The following is a 17,451-nucleotide window of genomic DNA, read 5'->3' as shown; positions in this document are numbered from 1 at the left end:
TCCAGAGGAACGATCAGACAGCAGCATTCGCAGATCATGAAAATCCACGGTTCTGCAGACACCGCTGCTGATACTCACGCAAACAGGGTCTGGAGTGGACCTCTAGCAAACTCCAACAGGCCTGCAGCTGAGGGTCCTGTCTGTTAGAAGGAAAACTAACAAACAGAAAGGACATCCACACCAAAAACCCATCTGTACAACACCACCATCAAAGACCAAAAGTAGATAAAACCACAAAGATGGGGAAAAAACAGAGCAGAAAAACTGGAAACTCTAAAAAGCAGAGCGCCTCTCCTCCTCCAAAGGAACGCAGTTCCTCACCAGCAATGGAACACAGCTGGACGGAGAATGACTTTGACGAGTTGAGAGAAGAAGGCTTCAAATGATCAAACTACTCCGAGCTACAGGAGGAAATTCAAACCAAAGGCAAAGAAGTTGAAAACTTTGAAAAAACTTTAGATGAATGTATAACTAGAATAACCAATACAGAGAAGTGCTTAAAGGAGCTGATGGAGCTGAAAGCCAAGGCTCGAGAACTACGTGAAGAATGCAGAAGCCTCAGGAGCCAATGCGACCAACTGGAAGAAAGGGTATCAGTGATGGAAGATGAAATGAATGAAATGAAGCGAGAAGGGAAGTTTAGAGAAAAAAGAATAAAAAGAAATGAACAAAGCCTCCAAGAAATATGGGACTATGTGAAAAGACCAAATCTGCATCTGATTGGTGTACCTGAAAGTGACGGGGAGAATGGAATGAAGTTGGAAAACACTCTGAAGGATATTATCCAGGAGAACTTCCCCAATCTAGCAAGGCAGGCCAACATTCAGATTCAGGAAATACAGAGAACACCACAAAGATACTCCTCGAGAAGAGCAGCTCCAAGACACATAATTGTCAGATTCACCAAAGTTGAAATGAAGGAAAAAATGTTAAGGGCAGCCAGAGAGAAAGGTCGGGTTACTCACAAAGGGAAGCCCATTAGACTAACAGCAGATCTCTCGGCAGAAACTCTACAAGCCAGAAGAGAGTGGGGGCCAATATTTAACATTCTTAAAGAAAAGAATTTTCAACCCAGAATTTCATATCCAGCCAAACTAAGCTTCATAAGTGAAGGAGAAATAAAATACTTTACAGACAAGCAAATGCTGAGAGATTTTGTCACCACCAGGCCTGCCCTAAAAGAGCTCCTGAAGGAAGCACTAAACATGGAAAGGCCAACTGGTACCAGCTGCTGCAAAATCATGCCAAAATGTAAAGACCACCGAGACTAGGAAGAAACTGCATCAACTAACGAGCAAAATAACCAGCTAACATCATAATGACAGGATCAAATTCACACATAACAATATTAACTTTAAATGTAAATGGACTAAATGCTCCAATTAAAAGACACAGACTGGCAAATTGGATAAAGAGTCAAGACCCGTCAGTGTGCTGTATTCAGGAAGCCCATCTCGTGCGCAGAGACACACATAGGCTCAAAATAAAAGGATGGAGGAAGATCTACCAAGCAAATGGAAAACAAAAAATGGCAGGGGTTGCAATCCTAGTCTCTGATAAAACAGACTTTAAACCAACAAAGATCAAAAGAGACAAAGAAGGCCATTACATAATGGTAAAGGGATCAATTCAACAAGAAGAGCTAACTATCCTAAATATAAATGCACCCAATACAGGAGCACCCAGATTCATAAAGCAAGTCCCGAGTGACCTACAAAGAGACTTAGACTCCCACACAATAATAATGGGAGACTTTAACACCCCACTGTCAACATTAGACAGATCAACGAGACAGAAAGTTAACAAGGATACCCAGGAATTGAACTCGGCTCTGCACCAAGCGGACCTAATAGACATCTACAGAACTCTCCACCCCAAATCAACAGAATATACATTTTTTTCAGCACCACACCACACCTATTCCAAAATTGACCACATAGTTGGAAGTAAAGCTCTCCTCAGCAAATGTAAAAGAACAGAAATTATAACAAACTGTCTCTCAGATCACAGTGCAATCAAACTAGAACTCAGGATTAAGAAACTCACTCAAAACTGCTCAACTACATGGAAACTGAACAACCTGCTCCTGAATGACTACTGGGTACATAACGAAATGAAGGCAGAAATAAAGATGTTCTTTGAAACCAACGAGAACAAAGACACAACATACCAGAATCTCTGGGACACATTCAAAGCAGTGTGTAGAGGGAAATTTATAGCACTAAATGCCCACAAGAGAAAGCAGGAAAATCCAAAATTGACACCCCAACATCACAATTAAAAGAACTAGAAAAGCAAGAGCAAATACATTCAAAAGCTAGCAGAAGGCAAGAAATAACTAAAATCAGAGCAGAACTGAAGGAAATAGAGACCAAAAAAAAACCCTTCAAAAAATTAATGAATCCAGGAGCTGGTTTTTTGAAAGGACCATTTGAAATATTTTCTAATATTTGTTGTGACTTCTTTTTTGAACTGTGAGTTATTTGGAAATGTGTTGTTTAATCTGCAAGCATTTTAGGAATTTGTTAGATACCTTCCTGTTACTAAGTTTTAGTTTAATTTCATAACGATCAGAGAATATTTCTATGTGGTTTCACTTCTTTTAATTTGATTCAGGTTTGTTTAGTAGCCCAGAATATGGTCTATCTTGGTAAATCTTTCATATGCATTTGAAAACAATGTGTATTTTGCATTTGTTGGGTTGAGTGTCAATTCAGTCAAGTTGGTTGATAGTGGTGTTCACCTTTCTAAATCCTTACTTATTTTCTGTGTATTTGTTTTATCAATTACTGAGAGAGGAGTGTTGAAATCTCTAACTACAATTGTGGATTTTCCTAGTTCTCCTTTCACGCCTAAGACTTTTTGGATAATGTATTTTGGAACCCTGTGTTAGATGTGTACACATTTAGGAGTGTTACATTTCCTTAGTGAATTGATCCTTTTATCATTATGAAATTACTCTCTTTATCCCTGGTAATATTCCTTTTCCTGAAATCTGCTTTGTCTGATATTAATATAGCCATTTCAGTTTTCTTTTGATTAGTGCTTACATTTATATCTTTTTCCATTGTTTTATTTTTAACCCATTTGTGTCTTTATATTCAAGGTGAGCTTTTTTTGTGGATAGCATATAATTGGGTCTTACTTTTTTATACAGTCTAACAATCTTTAATTCATGTAGTTAGACCATTTATAATTAATGCAATTATTGATATGATTGGATTAAAACTACCATAAATATTTTTTGTTTCATCTTTTTCTTGTCCCTTTTATCCTGTTTTTCTGCTTGCCTTTGTATTTATTGAGATTTGTTTGTTTGTTTTGTTTTGTTTAAGGTGGAGTCTCACTCTGTTGCCCAGGCTGGAGTGCAGTGGCGCAATCTTGCTCACTGCCACCTCCACCTCCCAAGTTCAAGCAATTCTCCTGCCTCAGCCTCCCAAGTAGCTGGGACTACAGGCATGTGCCACCATGCCTGACTAATTTTTGTATTTTTAGTAGAGATGGGGTTTCACCATGTTGGCCAGGCTGGTCTCAAACTCCTGACCTCAGTTGATCTGCCTGCCTCAGCCTCCCAAAGTGCTGGGATTACAGGCATGAGCCACCACATCCAGCTGAGAATTTTTATTATTTCATTTTATCTCCACTATTGGCTTATTATTATACTTCTTTTTAAAAATGTAATGTGTGCTCTAGTGTTTACACATATATCTTTCATCACAGTCTACCTTCCAATTGTATCACTTCACGTATGGTATAAAAACCTTAGAATATTATACTCCAAGTTCTTCCTTCTCGACTCTTGTGCTGTTGTTGTTATGCATTTTTCTTTTACATACCCTATAAACCCATAGTACATTACTACTATTTTTACTTTAAAAAGTCAATTATCTTTTAGAGCAATTAAACATTTTTTAAAATGTCTTATATATTTACCTTCATTTTAACCATTTCTGGAGATCTTAGTTTATTTGTTTGGATTCAAATTCTGTCTGACATATCCCTTCTGCCTGAAGAAGTTTCTTTCTAGTTCTCGTTATGCAAGTTTGTTAATAATGAATTCTCTCAGCTTTTCATTTAGTTTCCAAAGTCTGTATTTTTCTTTTATTTTTGAGAAATATTTTCTGGAGTATGGAATTCTGGATTGACAGGGTTCTTTCTTTCAGTACCTTTAAGATTTCCTTTGTTGTTTTTTGGGTTTGCACTTTTTCAGATGAGAAGTATGCTTTCATGTATTCCCTCACCCTGTCTGCCTTTAAGATTGTTTCTTTCCCTTTGATTTTCAGCCACTTGAAGATTATATGCCTAGGTGTGCTTGGTTGTTTTTGTTTGTATTTATACTGCTTGGAGTTCTCTGAGATTTTTGGATTTGTAGTTTGATGTCTTTCATTATTTTTGGAAAATGCTTAATTATTATGTAAGTATTTCTTCTGACTCATCCTCTATTTCTTCTCTTTCTGAGATTCCAATTATATGCATATTAGACCATTTGATATTAGACCATTTGATATTATTCCATAGCTTTTAGATTCTTTGTTTTCTTTTTTTCCCCCTACTCTTTTATTTCTTTGTGTTTTAGTTTGGATAATTTCTGTTGACTCATCTTCAAAATCACTGATTTTGTTTCCGCAGTTGTGTTGAGTGTGCTTGTGAGCCTGTTGAAGGCATCCTTAATCCATAGAAACAGCAAGTAGACTATTGGTTGCCTAGGGTTGGGAAACCTTAGGGTAGGTTATGGGGAGTGACTGTGAATAGGTATGGCATTTCTTTTACAGGTGATGCAAGTGCACTAAATTCATTGAGGTGATCACTGCACAACTCTTTGACTATACTTAAAAAGCATTGATTCGAAGACTTTAAATTGTATGGTATATGAATTATATCTCAATAGAGCATATATATAATATATATTATATAAGTAATATATATAATATATAATATATAACTTATATAATATATATTATATATAATATATGTATATATACAACTTCATCTTTTATGTTCAAAGGCTACATTGATAAAACTGTGGTAGGAATCAGGAAGGAGCAAGACATCTTACTGATGGTGCTGAAGGGTGTATAGAACAAAAATAATTCTGAAGGAAATGTTACAGGCTGGGCGCAGTGGCACATACCTGTAATCCCAGTACTTTGGGAGGCCAAGGGGGTGGATCACCTGAGGTCAGGAGTTCGAGACCAGCCTGACCAACGTGGTAAAACCCTGTCTCTACTAAAAGTACAAAATTAGGCAGGCATGGTGGTGCATGCCTGTAACCCAGCTACTCAGGAGGCTGAGGCAGGAGAATTGCTTGAACCCAGGAGGTGGAGGTTGCAGTGAGCTGCACCATTGTACTCCAGCCTGGGCAACAAGAGCGAAACTCCTTCTCAAAAAAATAAAAAGAAATGTTACTATAACTGAAGCTGGTGGAAGGATAGGAATTATTATTTTGTCCCGTGTTACATACTTGATTCTAAGTGTTGGAAAATGACTCTATTAAGTAGTAAGTGTTCTTAATTAGTCCATGTCTTTATCTTTCCATGTGTTTTGTAATTTATAGTTATTAGTCTTATAAATTTTAAAAGTTCCAAGTCATCCTGATTCTTTGAGTTCTACCTAGTGGTCAAACTCCTCTCTACTGTGTGTCCTTGGACGCCTGACCCACCAGGTACTAGTGTTATCTGGTAGTGATACTGTTGAATTTTAATGACCTGGCTGAGAGTTTCCATATTACCTCCTTCTGTTATAAAACAAAATACAAGTAGGCCTGTGGAGAGTTCTCCAAACTGAGAATTTTAGTACAGCTTTCCTACAGGAGGTTCACTAAGAAATCCACAAACATCATGTGGTAGCCTAGCAGGTGCTCCTTATCTGCAGGAAAGATACCCATGCCCTGGAGTGTTGTATGTTTCCAGACACTCAGAACACTTCTAAGTGTTTCTTGATGTTTCTGGTATGGCATAACCCCCAAAATATATTAAGCGAAATAAAGCAAGGTGTAGAAGAGTGTGTATAATATGTTATTATTTGTATTTAAGAAAAAGTGGGTATAAAAATATACATGTATTTTCAAAACATATCTCTAGAAGATGCTGATTACATGGCTGATTCTGGAAGAGAAGTTGGTGCTGGATACCTAGGGGCTGGGTACCTAGAAGCAGGTGTGGGTGAAAGACATTTCACTATATACTTTTGTATCTTTTCAGTTGAAGGGGCAAGGGAAAACTTCTCCTTTGCCCTCTGAAGGTTCACTAAACATCAAATGACAAAAGGTGGATTAATAGTAGAAAAGGCACATACATTTATTTGATCATAGTTTTCCATGACATGGGAGCCTTCAGAATGAAGACCCAAAGATACAAAGGAAACTGTTCATTTTTATGCTTAGGTTCAATAAACTGTGGACAACTGTATAAAAATATGATTGGACAAAAAGGGTATAATCTAATGCTAGTAGACTGAGTAGGGAAACTCAGCAAGGCCTTTCTGTTTGTATTCCTCCTCTCTGTGCAGCATTTCTTCCTTCTGATGGGGCAAGACTCTCTCTGGAATGGGGCTCTTATGACCTACAGTCAAACAAGGTAGGTCAGATAATTTCTTTATGGCCAGTTTTTACACAGAAAGGCCAGGGGGAGAAGTTAGAGTAATATTGTTAGGTTTCATGGCTGGCTTTAAGGAAAAGGGGTTCTGGTTTCTATAACCTGCCTTGGGGAAGAGGGATTCTAGTGTCCCTGGAGGAGAATGAGTGGCCAGAGACAGGAGGGAAGGAGAAGGTCAGAGAGAAACTTTTGCTTCTGAGGCTGCTTCTGAAGCCTTCATTTTGGGGTATTGTTTTCTGAGCCCCAAAACAATTTCAAACCGTATAACTGTATTTGCTATTCAAACAGGAATACAAGTTAAATTAAAACAAAATCTTCCTAGGATGGTTAATCAAACTTGAGGCTCAGATTGGCCCTTGATAATTTACTCTTTGTCCTTATTTCTCATCCCTGGGGTCTTCTGTCTTCGGGTCTTCCACCCCTGATCAGTTGCCTACCACAGACATATTGAAATATTCCCCTCCGTCTCTGAGCCTAATAGAAACTCTACACAGGGATGAAGCAGGATTTCTAAAATCTCTCTTGTGACTGATTGCCATATTGAACCTCAGGCTTTCTAGACCAGTGGTTCTCAACCTTGAGCCTGCATCAGAGTCACCTGGAGGACTTGTCAATATGCAGGTTTCTCAGCCCCACACCCAGAGTTTCTGATTCAGCAGGTCTGGGGTAGGACCCAATAATCTGCATTTCTAACAAGTTCCCAGGTGATGCTAATTAGGGACCACACTTTGAGAAACACTGCTCTATCCTAAAATAGTTTCTCCTATGATGGACTGATGTGTAGTTTTTGTGTTCCAGTTGTGTCTTCATTTAGACATATAAAGAAATAAAAGGAGAGCTATGTTCCTTTCCATGGGCATGCTTATAGTGCACCATTGCCCAGCTCTCTGTCCAGCCAACAATGCCCTTCAGGCTTGTTATGCCTCATAAGACAATATGCACTTTACCACCAGCAGAGCTGACACATCAGGAACCTGGCATCCTCCTTCATCTCTACTTCCCAGAGCAGACATTCTTGTGGTCACTGCCGTCAACTCCCTGTAAAGACTTAATTGGCATTTTAGAGGAGGTACTAGAAGAGTCATGCTAATTACTGATTTCCCTTCCAGTGTTTCTCTCCAGGGGTGCTATTAGCATTTTAGGCAAGACAAAATGCTTTATAATGCTCTTTATAATGAGCATTCTATTTAATGTAGGACATTCAGCTCCTTTCCCTTGTTCTCAAGTGGTTGTGACAGTCAATAATCCCACTGCACATCCCAATGCTCCCTCAATCCCCCTAACCCTTAACCCCATGCAACCTGCCTGCACCACCTTTACCCACCTGCACCCCCACCTCCAGGATGGGTGATGAGGGCAACTCAACTTTCCACTGAGAACCACCAAGACCTTTATTAAATTACCTGTCCAGACCTTTGCTTTAGATCCCTGCAAAAATCCCAAGACATATTTTATTATTTTCCTTTTTATCAAATGTTGATATTAAAAAGTTACCAAACTCTGAGGCTGGGCGCAGTAGCTCATGCCTGTAATCCCAGTGCTTTGGGAGGCCGAGGCATGTGGATCGCTTGAGGTCAGGAGTTCAAGACCAGCCTAGCCAACATGGTAAAACCCCATCTCTACTAAAAATACAAAAATTAGCAGGACATGGTGGCGTGCACCTGTAGTCCCAACTACTTTGGAGACTGAGGCACAAGAATCACTTGAACATGGGAGGCAGAGGTTGCAGCGAGCTGAGATTGCGCCACTGCACACCCCAGCCTGGGCGACAGAGCAAGATCTGTCTCCAAGAAACAAAAAACAAACAAACAAACAAACAAAAAACAGTAATGAAATGCCAAATGTTTCCTTTTGAAAACTCTGTTGGTAGAATTGTCCATTGTGTTGTTCAGTCCTCTCTCTGGAGAGAGACCTTTTGGAGATTAGCACTGGAGGGCCCTGTTACCTGATGAAGTGGCTTCGTGTCCTCATCTGACAAGGAGAATTGTGTGACCTCTCCTGTTTCCTTTTTTGCCATGAGTGTCAGGGAACTCGGGGATAGATGTAATGCTTGATAGGGTTGCAAAATTAGCTTAGAAAATCATTTCGCCTATATTATCAGCTTTTATATAGTTTTAATTTTTAAATAATTAACAGCTTTATTTTTTGTTTTCTCGTGAGTGGCTTCTAATTATTTGAGAAGCAGGAGAGTATTAAGTGTCTGTGGTGCAGGTGAGTTGTGATATAATAGCCAGATGTGGCCTAATCAGCTGGGCAAAAGAATGGGAATGACAGAGCACCCAGGGGCCTTCCGTGTGCATGGGGCAGGATAGTGAACTCAGGATAGGAAGAGCAGCAGGTTTGGAGGCTCCTCTGGCTGGTAGAAAGTGGAAGGGGGCTGGTGAGAATGAAGGGCCAGGTGTGCTCACTGGAGGTGGGGTCAAGGTTAAGGAACTAAGAAGTGATAGGTATCCCTAAACCCTCACCAGAGATGGATATACATTGACGGGGGTGGCAGCAGATGTCCTGAGCTTGACCTTTCTCTTCAAGGTCAAGAGAAGTCCTGCTGGGATTGCCTGGATTAGCTTATGAGACATGTGGAAACCATTCCTTATAGAAACACCTGTTCTGCTTTAGCTCTCATTTGGTCCTGTGGCCAAACAGATTACAGGAAGCAACTGGGTGCAGACAAGGCTGGCATTCCTGAAATGAACTTTCTGCTGACACTTCCTGTCCAGGTGGAAAAGAGCACCTGGCTGTGGGACTGTAATGGGGTGGGAATTCCACCTCATCCTGCCCCTTCTTTGAGAGCCCCGTCTCTCCCATTTCCTTTTCAAAGTGTCCCTCAAAGTGTCAGGGGAAGCCACAACCCTAAACTCAGGGTTTCCACCCTCTCTGTCTCCTTTGTGATTTATTAAGGGATTGTGTAAGGACTTTTTCAGTGTGGAAGTCCCCTGCTGAAATGCTGTCTTAGTCTATCTGTGCTGCTATGACAAAATACCTGAGGCTGGGTGATTTACAAATAGTAGAAATTTTTTCCTCACAGTTCTGGAAAATGGAAGTCCAAGATCAAGATACCAGCAGATCTGGTGTCTTGTGAGGGCTGTTTTCTGCTTTCAAGATGGTGCCAAGTTGCTTTGTCCTCACTTGGCAGAAGGCAGAAGAGCAAAAAGGGGCCTCGCCACTTCACTCCAGCCCCCTTATAAGGTTGCTGATCCTATTCTCGAGGGCTCTGCCCTCCTGACTTAATCACCTCCTAAAGGTCCTACCTCTTACTGTTGCATCAGGGATTAAGATTCAACATAAATTTTGGGAGGGAACAGAAAACATTCAAAAACAGCAAATGCCATTGTGAGGGCTTGATTTCCTTTGGATTTTCAAACTGTCCTTTTCAAATTAACACACCATCTGGATGGGTAGCTTATGGAGGGCTCTGAAATAAGTTATTTGTCCCTCTGAGGAAATGGAATTGCTACTTACTGTAGGTATTTGTTTCCCTCTTAAGAAGTGAGATTTGCCCTCAGAGGAAAACAAAAGTTTCTGAAGGGAGGAGAAGGGGGAACTTCAGGAGCCTGGGCCAGGCTGAGTGGGGGGTCCCGTGTTCTGCCTTGGTGTGGTGCTGGGGGAACAGAGCATATTGACCCAGCCCTGGGGCAGTTAAGGTAGGAGAGACACTCCTCTAGAAGCACAGTGCTTTCCCAGTGTGTTGGTGTTTTTTTTCCTGCCCTGTCAGCCCTTTATTCCCCTGGCCATGTCACCAAAGCCACATCTCTGATAGCCAGGAGCCAGCTCCCTCCAGAAGGCCCCAACAGCCACCTACCTGCACTGCCTTTCACCTGCAGGAAGGCAGCTCGCATGGCCTTCCTCCCTCTCCCCGGCCGGGGCCTCTCCCTAGACCCTGCAGCCTACCCTGAGTACCACCCTCATGGTTCTGCGTCTGTCCTCTGTGGGGGAAGAAAGTGCCTCGTTCTGGTTCTCCTTGTAACTGTTGTTCCTGAACTCTAAACGTATAACCCCCTCACACGGTAATAAAAGCCACCCATCGTCACTGTTGGGACACTTCCCTATTTCTACATAGCCTGTCCCAGAGTGATGTACTCCTCCCAGCTGCTCCCACATCCCTTTTGCGTGTCTGTCTCTGATTTGGCTTTCCTTTTCTCCTTCCCACCCACCCAGGTGGCTCCCGGCTGCCTCTGCTGCAGTTCAGAGCAACTTCAGGAGCTTCCCAGCTGAGAGCTTCAGGACGCCTTTCCTGTCCTGCTGGCCCAGTTGCCACAACAAACAACAGAGAAGACGGTGGTGAGTGAGCAGAGTTTACATTATGCTGTTGACCATTCCTCCTCAGTCCACCCTGGGGAGGCTGCAGAGAGGGGAGCTGTGTGTCTTTCTAGGTGCCCAGGAGAGACTGCTGCCCCCAAGGTGAGATGGCACCTGGCCAGCTGCCCAGGCAGGTAGGAGTGAAGGCATATGCTGTAGCATTGTCTGTTGATCTTGGCTTAGCTGGTCAGAATTCTTGAACTGGCGAAGGTGGTGGGAATCATCATTGGAACTAGCCAGGAAACAAGATTAAGGGCCTGCGGGTTGCCCAGGCTGCTGCTAGAAACTGTTCACACTGCACACTGTGGTTGGTACTCCAACCTTCCAAGCTGGCTGAAAACTTTCTCCTCCTGTTGCTCCAGGAGGCTGCTCTGGCTAACTCTGGTTTTGATTTCTCCTTTGACTCCATGGTTCCTTGGCAAGCAGGCATTGTTGGGGATGGGACACAGGTGGAACTTTGTGTTACCTGGACCCATAACCATAGCTAGTCCTGTGGGACTGAGCAGCTTCCAGAGCACTGTCCATAACCTGGTCACCTGCACTCTGTTTGGTGAGAAATCCTGTGTGATAATAGGTGTAGAGTGAGCCTGTTTAACAAAGACAGTGCCTTCTTTGGGCAGCTATACAATAGTAAATATTCTAAATAATATTCCAAAATGTGGGTGATCGTTTGGGATTTCATATGTGTAATTTGGGGCTTAGGGTGTTTCCATTGCTTTCTGCAGCTTTAGCAGTGAGGAAGGCGGTTTCCCGCTGCTACACTTGACCCCTCCTTAGGGTCTAACTACTACAGCACTTCAGGGGTCCTCAGCTAACATCAGCCTGGGGTGAGGGTGTCAGTTAACTCTCAGTGCAGAGGAGGCTGGCAGGGCCAAAACCAATACCAGTGAAACAAAGAAAGTGAGAAGGTTGGTGGGTGGTGGACATGGGGAGGCATGAATTAATAACAGGAAGTGTGGTCTGTGATTTCAAAAAAATAATACTGATTATTTCCCCCATGGTGCTAAACCTGCTTTGAACTATGACCCCATCATTGACTTGAGGGAACAGCTTCTTAGATTACTTTGAAAGACATATCGAAGTATGTAGGGCCTGCTCTTTTGTTAAGGAAATAAATCCCATAACATTAAAGGAATTTTTAAAAAAGTGACTATGAGGTTGGACTCTAAAATGGCTGATAAAGGGAAAAGCAGTGTCCTGCTACTGCCTGAAAGAAAACACAGCATATGTGGCTCAGATGGGGGCTTTATTTTAGGATTTGTGGGAGGCTGGACCAAAGCGAACACTGAACATATGAGCAAGGCGTCCTTTAAAGGAAAGCCTTAAGGCTTTTCACACTGTGAAGCACCATAGGTAGAAGATCAAAGGATGCACAAAATAATGCAAGTCCCTTCTATTTTAAAGACACATCTGCCTGGTCAGAATGAAAGTAGTGCCTCTGGTACTGGTGAGTGGGCTGTGCCAGAAGCCCTCTTTGTTTAGTCACCTACTTTATGCTGTGACAGGGACATTTGCAGTGAGGAAAAGAAGTAAATAAAAATGAGATAAAACTTCAGTTTTAAAGCCTAGGGGCACATGACACCATAGGACTCACCCAGTATTCCTTTCTTCGCATCATTGGGGCCATGTGAGCAAAGCTCTTGAGATACATCTGGTCAGTGCAAAGGCAGTCTAGAACTCATGCCCTTCTCTGTGAGTCCCTTAAAGTCTGAGCCAACGGGACACTCATAGGTAATACAGGACTCCTTAACAAGATGTAAACATTTTTTAAATTTAATTTAATTTTAAAAAATTTACAAATAATAGTTGTGCATATTCATGGAGTACATAATGATGTTTTGATACAATTAATATATGGTGATCAGATCTGGGCAATTAGCATATCCATCATTGCAAACATTTATCATTTCTTTATGTTTGAAACATTCAATATCCTCTTCTACCTATTTGAAACTATATAATATATTATTGTTAACTATAGTCATCCTACCACGGTATAGAACAGTAGAACTTATTCTTCTTATCTAGCTGTAATTGTGTATCCTTTAGAAATCTCTCCCTATCCCACCCTTCTTCCTACCCTTCCCAGCCTCTAGTATGCTCTGTTCTACTTTTTTACTTCTTTGAGATCAACATTTTTTAGCTTTCACATAGGAATGAGAACACACCGTGTCTAACTTTCTGTTCCTGGCTTATCTCACTTAATATAATGTCCTCCAGTTCTATCCATGTTGCCGCAAATGGCAGGATTCATTCTTTTTTATGGCTGAATAGTATTCCATTGTGTATCTATACAACATTATATTTATCCATTCATCTTCTGTTGGATACCTACATTGATCCCATATCTTGGCTATTGTAAATAGTGCTGCAGTAGACATGGGGATACAGACATCTCTTCGATATGATTTCCTTTTTTCCTTTGGATAAATTTCCAGTAGTAGAATTGCTGGATCATATGGTTGTTTTATTTTTAGTTTTGGAAGAACCTCTATACTGGTTTCCATAGTTGCTATACTAGTTTATATTCCCACCAAGAGTATATGAGTTTCCTTTTCTCCTCATCCTTGCCAGCATTTGTTGTTTGTCTTTTTGAAAATAGCCATTCTAACTGGGATAAGATGATACCTCACTGTGGTTTTGATTTGTATTTCCCTGATGATTAGTGATGTTGGGCATTTTTCCATATATTTGTTGGCAATTTATATTTCTTCTTTTGAGAAATGTCTGTTCATATTATTTGCCCGTTTTCTAATCAGATTGTTTTTCTGCTGTTGAATTGAGTTCCTTGTATATTCTGGATATTAATCCCCTGTCAGGTGAGTAGTTTGCAAATATTTTCTCCCATCCTGTAGGTTTTTTCACTATTTGTTTTATTTGCTTCCTTTGCTATGCAGAAACTTTTTTATTTGATATAATACTATTTGTTTATTTTTGCTTTTGTTCCCTGTGCTTTTGAGGTCTTATTCATAAAATATTTTCCCAGACCAATGTTCTGAGGCATTTTCCTTATGTTTTCTTCTAGTAATTTTATCATTTCAGGTCTTACATTTAGGTCTTTAATCCATTTTGAATTGATTTTTGTGTAGGATGAGCGGTGGGGTGTCCAGTTTTATTCTTCTGCATTTGGATATCCAGTTTTCCCAGCACCATCTATTCAAGAGAGTATCCTTTTCCCAAAGATGTTCTCAGTACCTTTGTCAAAAATCAATTGGCTATACCTACGTGGATTAATTTCTGGGTTCTCTATTTGTTCCGTTGGTCTATGTGTCTGTTTTTATGCTAATACCATGCTGTTTGGGTTACTACAGCTTTGTAGTATATTTTGAGGTCTAGTAGTGTGATACCCCCAGCTTTGTCATTTTTGGTCAGGACTGCTTTGGCTATTTAGGGCCTTTCATTGTTCCATATAAAGTTTGGGATTTTTTTTTTCTATTTCTGTGAAGAATTTCATTGGTATTCTGATAGGAATTGCATCCAATCTGTAGATTGCTTTGGATAGTATTGTCATTTTAACAATATTAATTCTTCTGATCCATGGGCATAGGATGCCTTTCCACTTGTTTGTATCCTCTTCAATCTCTTTCATCAGTGTTTTGTAGTTTTCCTTGTAGAGGTCTTTCACCTCCTTGGTTAAATTTGTTCCTATTTTTTTTTTAGTAGCTATTGTAAATGGGATTGCTTTCTTGATTTCTTTTCAGCTAGTTTGTTGCTTGTGTGTAGAAATGCTACTCATTTTTGTATATTAATTTTGTATACTGTAACTTTACTAAATTTGTTTATCAGTTCTAAGTTTTTTGGTAGAGTCTTCACATATATATATAGTGTTTTTCATCTTTTCATTTCCAGATGTAAGAATCCCTTGAGCATTTCTTGTAAGGCCAGTTTAGTGATGATGAATTCCTTTACTTTTTGCTTGTCTGTGAAATATTTTATTTCTTCTTCATTTCTGAAGGTTAGCTTTGCTGACATATAATAGTCTTGGCTGACAGAGTTTTTCCCTTCTTTCTTTCAATAGTTTAAATTCTCTTCTTTCCTGGCCTGTAAGATTCCTTTTGAGAAATCTCCTGTTAGTCTAATAGAGATTCCCTTATATGTAACTTGGTGCTTTTCTCTTCATGCTTTTAAAATTCTTTCTTTGTCTTTGACTTTTGACAATTTGATTATAATGTGCCTTACTGAGGACCTGTTTGGGTTTAATCTATTTGGGGTTCTTTGAGCTTTCTAGACCTGAATGTCCATCTCTCCCCTAAGACTTAGGAAGTTTTCTGCTAATTTTTATTGCATTAATTGATTTCCTTTTAGTTCTTTTTAAATGATATCCATCTCTTTGTTGAATTTCTCATTCAAATCTTCAATTATTTTCCTGATTTCATCAGATTATCTCACTGATTTTCCTTAAGATTATTATTTTGAATTGTTTTTCTGGCATTTCATATATTTCCTTATGATTGGAGTCTGTTACTGGATAATTATTATTTTTCTTGGGAGGTAACATGTTTTCTGATTTTTTTATGGTTGTGTTTCTACATTGATTTCTATGCATCTGGTGGAAAAGTTGCCTCTTCCAATTTTATGAAGTAGGCTTTGTAGAAAAAGACTTATATGAATGTGTCTTGTGATGTCGGTTCAGTGGGGTGCATTTCCCTGGGTTCTAGGTGGATGCATTAGTGTAGTCTCCGTGTAGTTTCTTCACCTGTAATCCACACTAGTGGCATTTGTGATTTCTCAGTGACCTAGGCTGAAAGAGTTTGTGGTGACAGTGGTGGAGCTTTGCCAGGCTGGGCTTGCTGGACTCTTTCTAAGGTTAGAGGATATAAATGTAAATGATGGATTGACCAAATTTGGGTCTAGCTTGCTGGGTTTGGGAGCCCAGGGCTGTTATTTTGGCCAGGAGCATGAGCATGCAGATGTTTGGCCAACCTAGTGTGCCTGTCAGGAGTGGTCTGTGGGGCTGCTTTTCAGACTCAGGACAGGATGCTGACAGAAGTCCACTTGGCTGGACTCTGGTTGTGTTTGCTGGGGACTACCTACAGGTCTGTTTCTCATGCTTGTGACACAGCTGCATGGTTGCCTGCTTGGCTGGGGGGCATGTCTGCTGGGGATGACCCATGGGGCTCTTTCTTCATCTCAGGACATGGGCTTATAGCTGCTCAGCCAGCCTGGTGATGTGTCTGCCAGGGGCAGCCCATGCAGCTGCTTATTAGGCCCAGGATGCAGGCACAAGGCTGCTCAACTGGTGTGGTGGCATGCCTGCCAGAGGTGGCCCACAAGGCTATATCTCAGGCTGGGACATGGACGGACAGCTGCTCAGCCAGCCTGGGAGAATATCTGCTGGGGGTGGTCCACAGCATTGTTTCTTAGGTTTGGGACACAGGTGCAAAGCTGCTCAGCTGGCATAACGGCATACCTGCCAGGAATGTCCTGTGGGTTTCTTAGGCCCTTTTTTGGGGGTGGGGTTGGTACAGGGCCACTAGGCAGGCCAGGGACATGCCTGCAAAGGGGGGATGCTATTATGGAGCTGTTTCTCAGGTCCTGAGTGTGGGTGCATAGCCACTTTGCTGGTGCAGGGGCATATCAACTGCTTGAAGGCTCAGGGGCCTCTCCTATTTAGAGGAGGGCATGCAACCATTTGGCTGGCTCAAGGGTGGGTTTGCCCCAGGCAGAACTGACAGATTGTTCCTCTGGCTGGAAGTGCAATGGCAGGGGTTGGTTTCCCTGCTGTACAGGACCAGAGCCACAGCTGATCTTGGGCCCATGCAACTGGGATTGTGGCATACAGCCACCCATGTAAGCTTGGTGTAAGGAAAATGGAGCTCCAGTGCTGGGAGGTGCAGTAGTTACTGGCCCCCAGAGCAGGATGCAATCCAGAGGTGGCTGAGGTCTCAAGATTGTGCCTTGCTGCAGCAGTTTGGCTCACAAGGGATGGGAGAGATGGGAAGTGCATACCTTGTGCTCCTAATTCAGAGCAATGTGGCTGTGTGAATTCCAGTGGCTCTCCAAACTGGGCCCAGGACTTGTAAGGACTGTGGGATTCTCCTGTTCTAAGGACTGTAGGTGTTTGCAATGCCAATGGGGACGGGTGGGGATCTTCTGCTTACCTTTTCCTTGCAACAAGAAGTCTCTCCTGACTCCAGACAATCTTGGCAGGGGAGATAGAGCTGCAGAGGTTGGGTGGCTCCATGCTGCCCTCCTGGACACCACAGGTGTGTCTCCATGCCCTGCTACTTTCTAACACTCTCCCTACCAACATTTCTCAATAGATGTTTCAAAAGGGCAAGTAACCTGTAGTTTCCTCCATAGGTATTTTCAGAGATGTCAGTGGAAAGTCTCTTATCTGAGTTCTATGGCTTTTTTTTTCTTTTGAGACAGGGTGTTGCTCTGTTGCCCAGGTTGGAGTGCAATGGCACAATTATAGCTCACTGCAGCCTCGACCTCTCAGGCTTAAACAATCCTCCTGCCTCAGCCTCCTGAGTAGCTGGGACTATAGGCACACACCACCATATCCAGCTTTTGAATTATTTGTAGAGATGGGGTCTTGCTGTGTTGTCAGGGCTGGCCT

The 17,451-nt window shown here is 41.6% G+C and overlaps 1 protein-coding gene across 7 annotated transcripts in view; it reads left to right on the top strand.

Moving 5' to 3' along the window:
- Nucleotides 1–17,451, top strand: part of MYLK (myosin light chain kinase) — a 280,357-nt gene that overhangs the window by 46,527 nt on the left and 216,379 nt on the right. For 4 of the 7 annotated variants that reach the window (XM_063661671.1, XM_063661677.1, XM_063661676.1 and 1 more), the window contains exon 2: nt 10,749–10,871. The gene's annotated coding sequence lies outside the window, so the exon portion shown is untranslated. Of the gene's footprint in view, nt 1–6,498; nt 6,576–10,748; nt 10,872–10,895; nt 10,992–17,451 lie in introns of those variants that run through there. The other 3 variants (XM_063661672.1, XM_063661678.1, XM_063661675.1) reach the window with 3 other exon arrangements.

Source organism: Pongo pygmaeus, chromosome 2, assembly GCF_028885625.2.
Source record: "Pongo pygmaeus isolate AG05252 chromosome 2, NHGRI_mPonPyg2-v2.0_pri, whole genome shotgun sequence".
NCBI lineage: Eukaryota > Metazoa > Chordata > Mammalia > Primates > Hominidae > Pongo > Pongo pygmaeus.
This window is presented reverse-complemented; position numbering and strand designations above follow the sequence as displayed.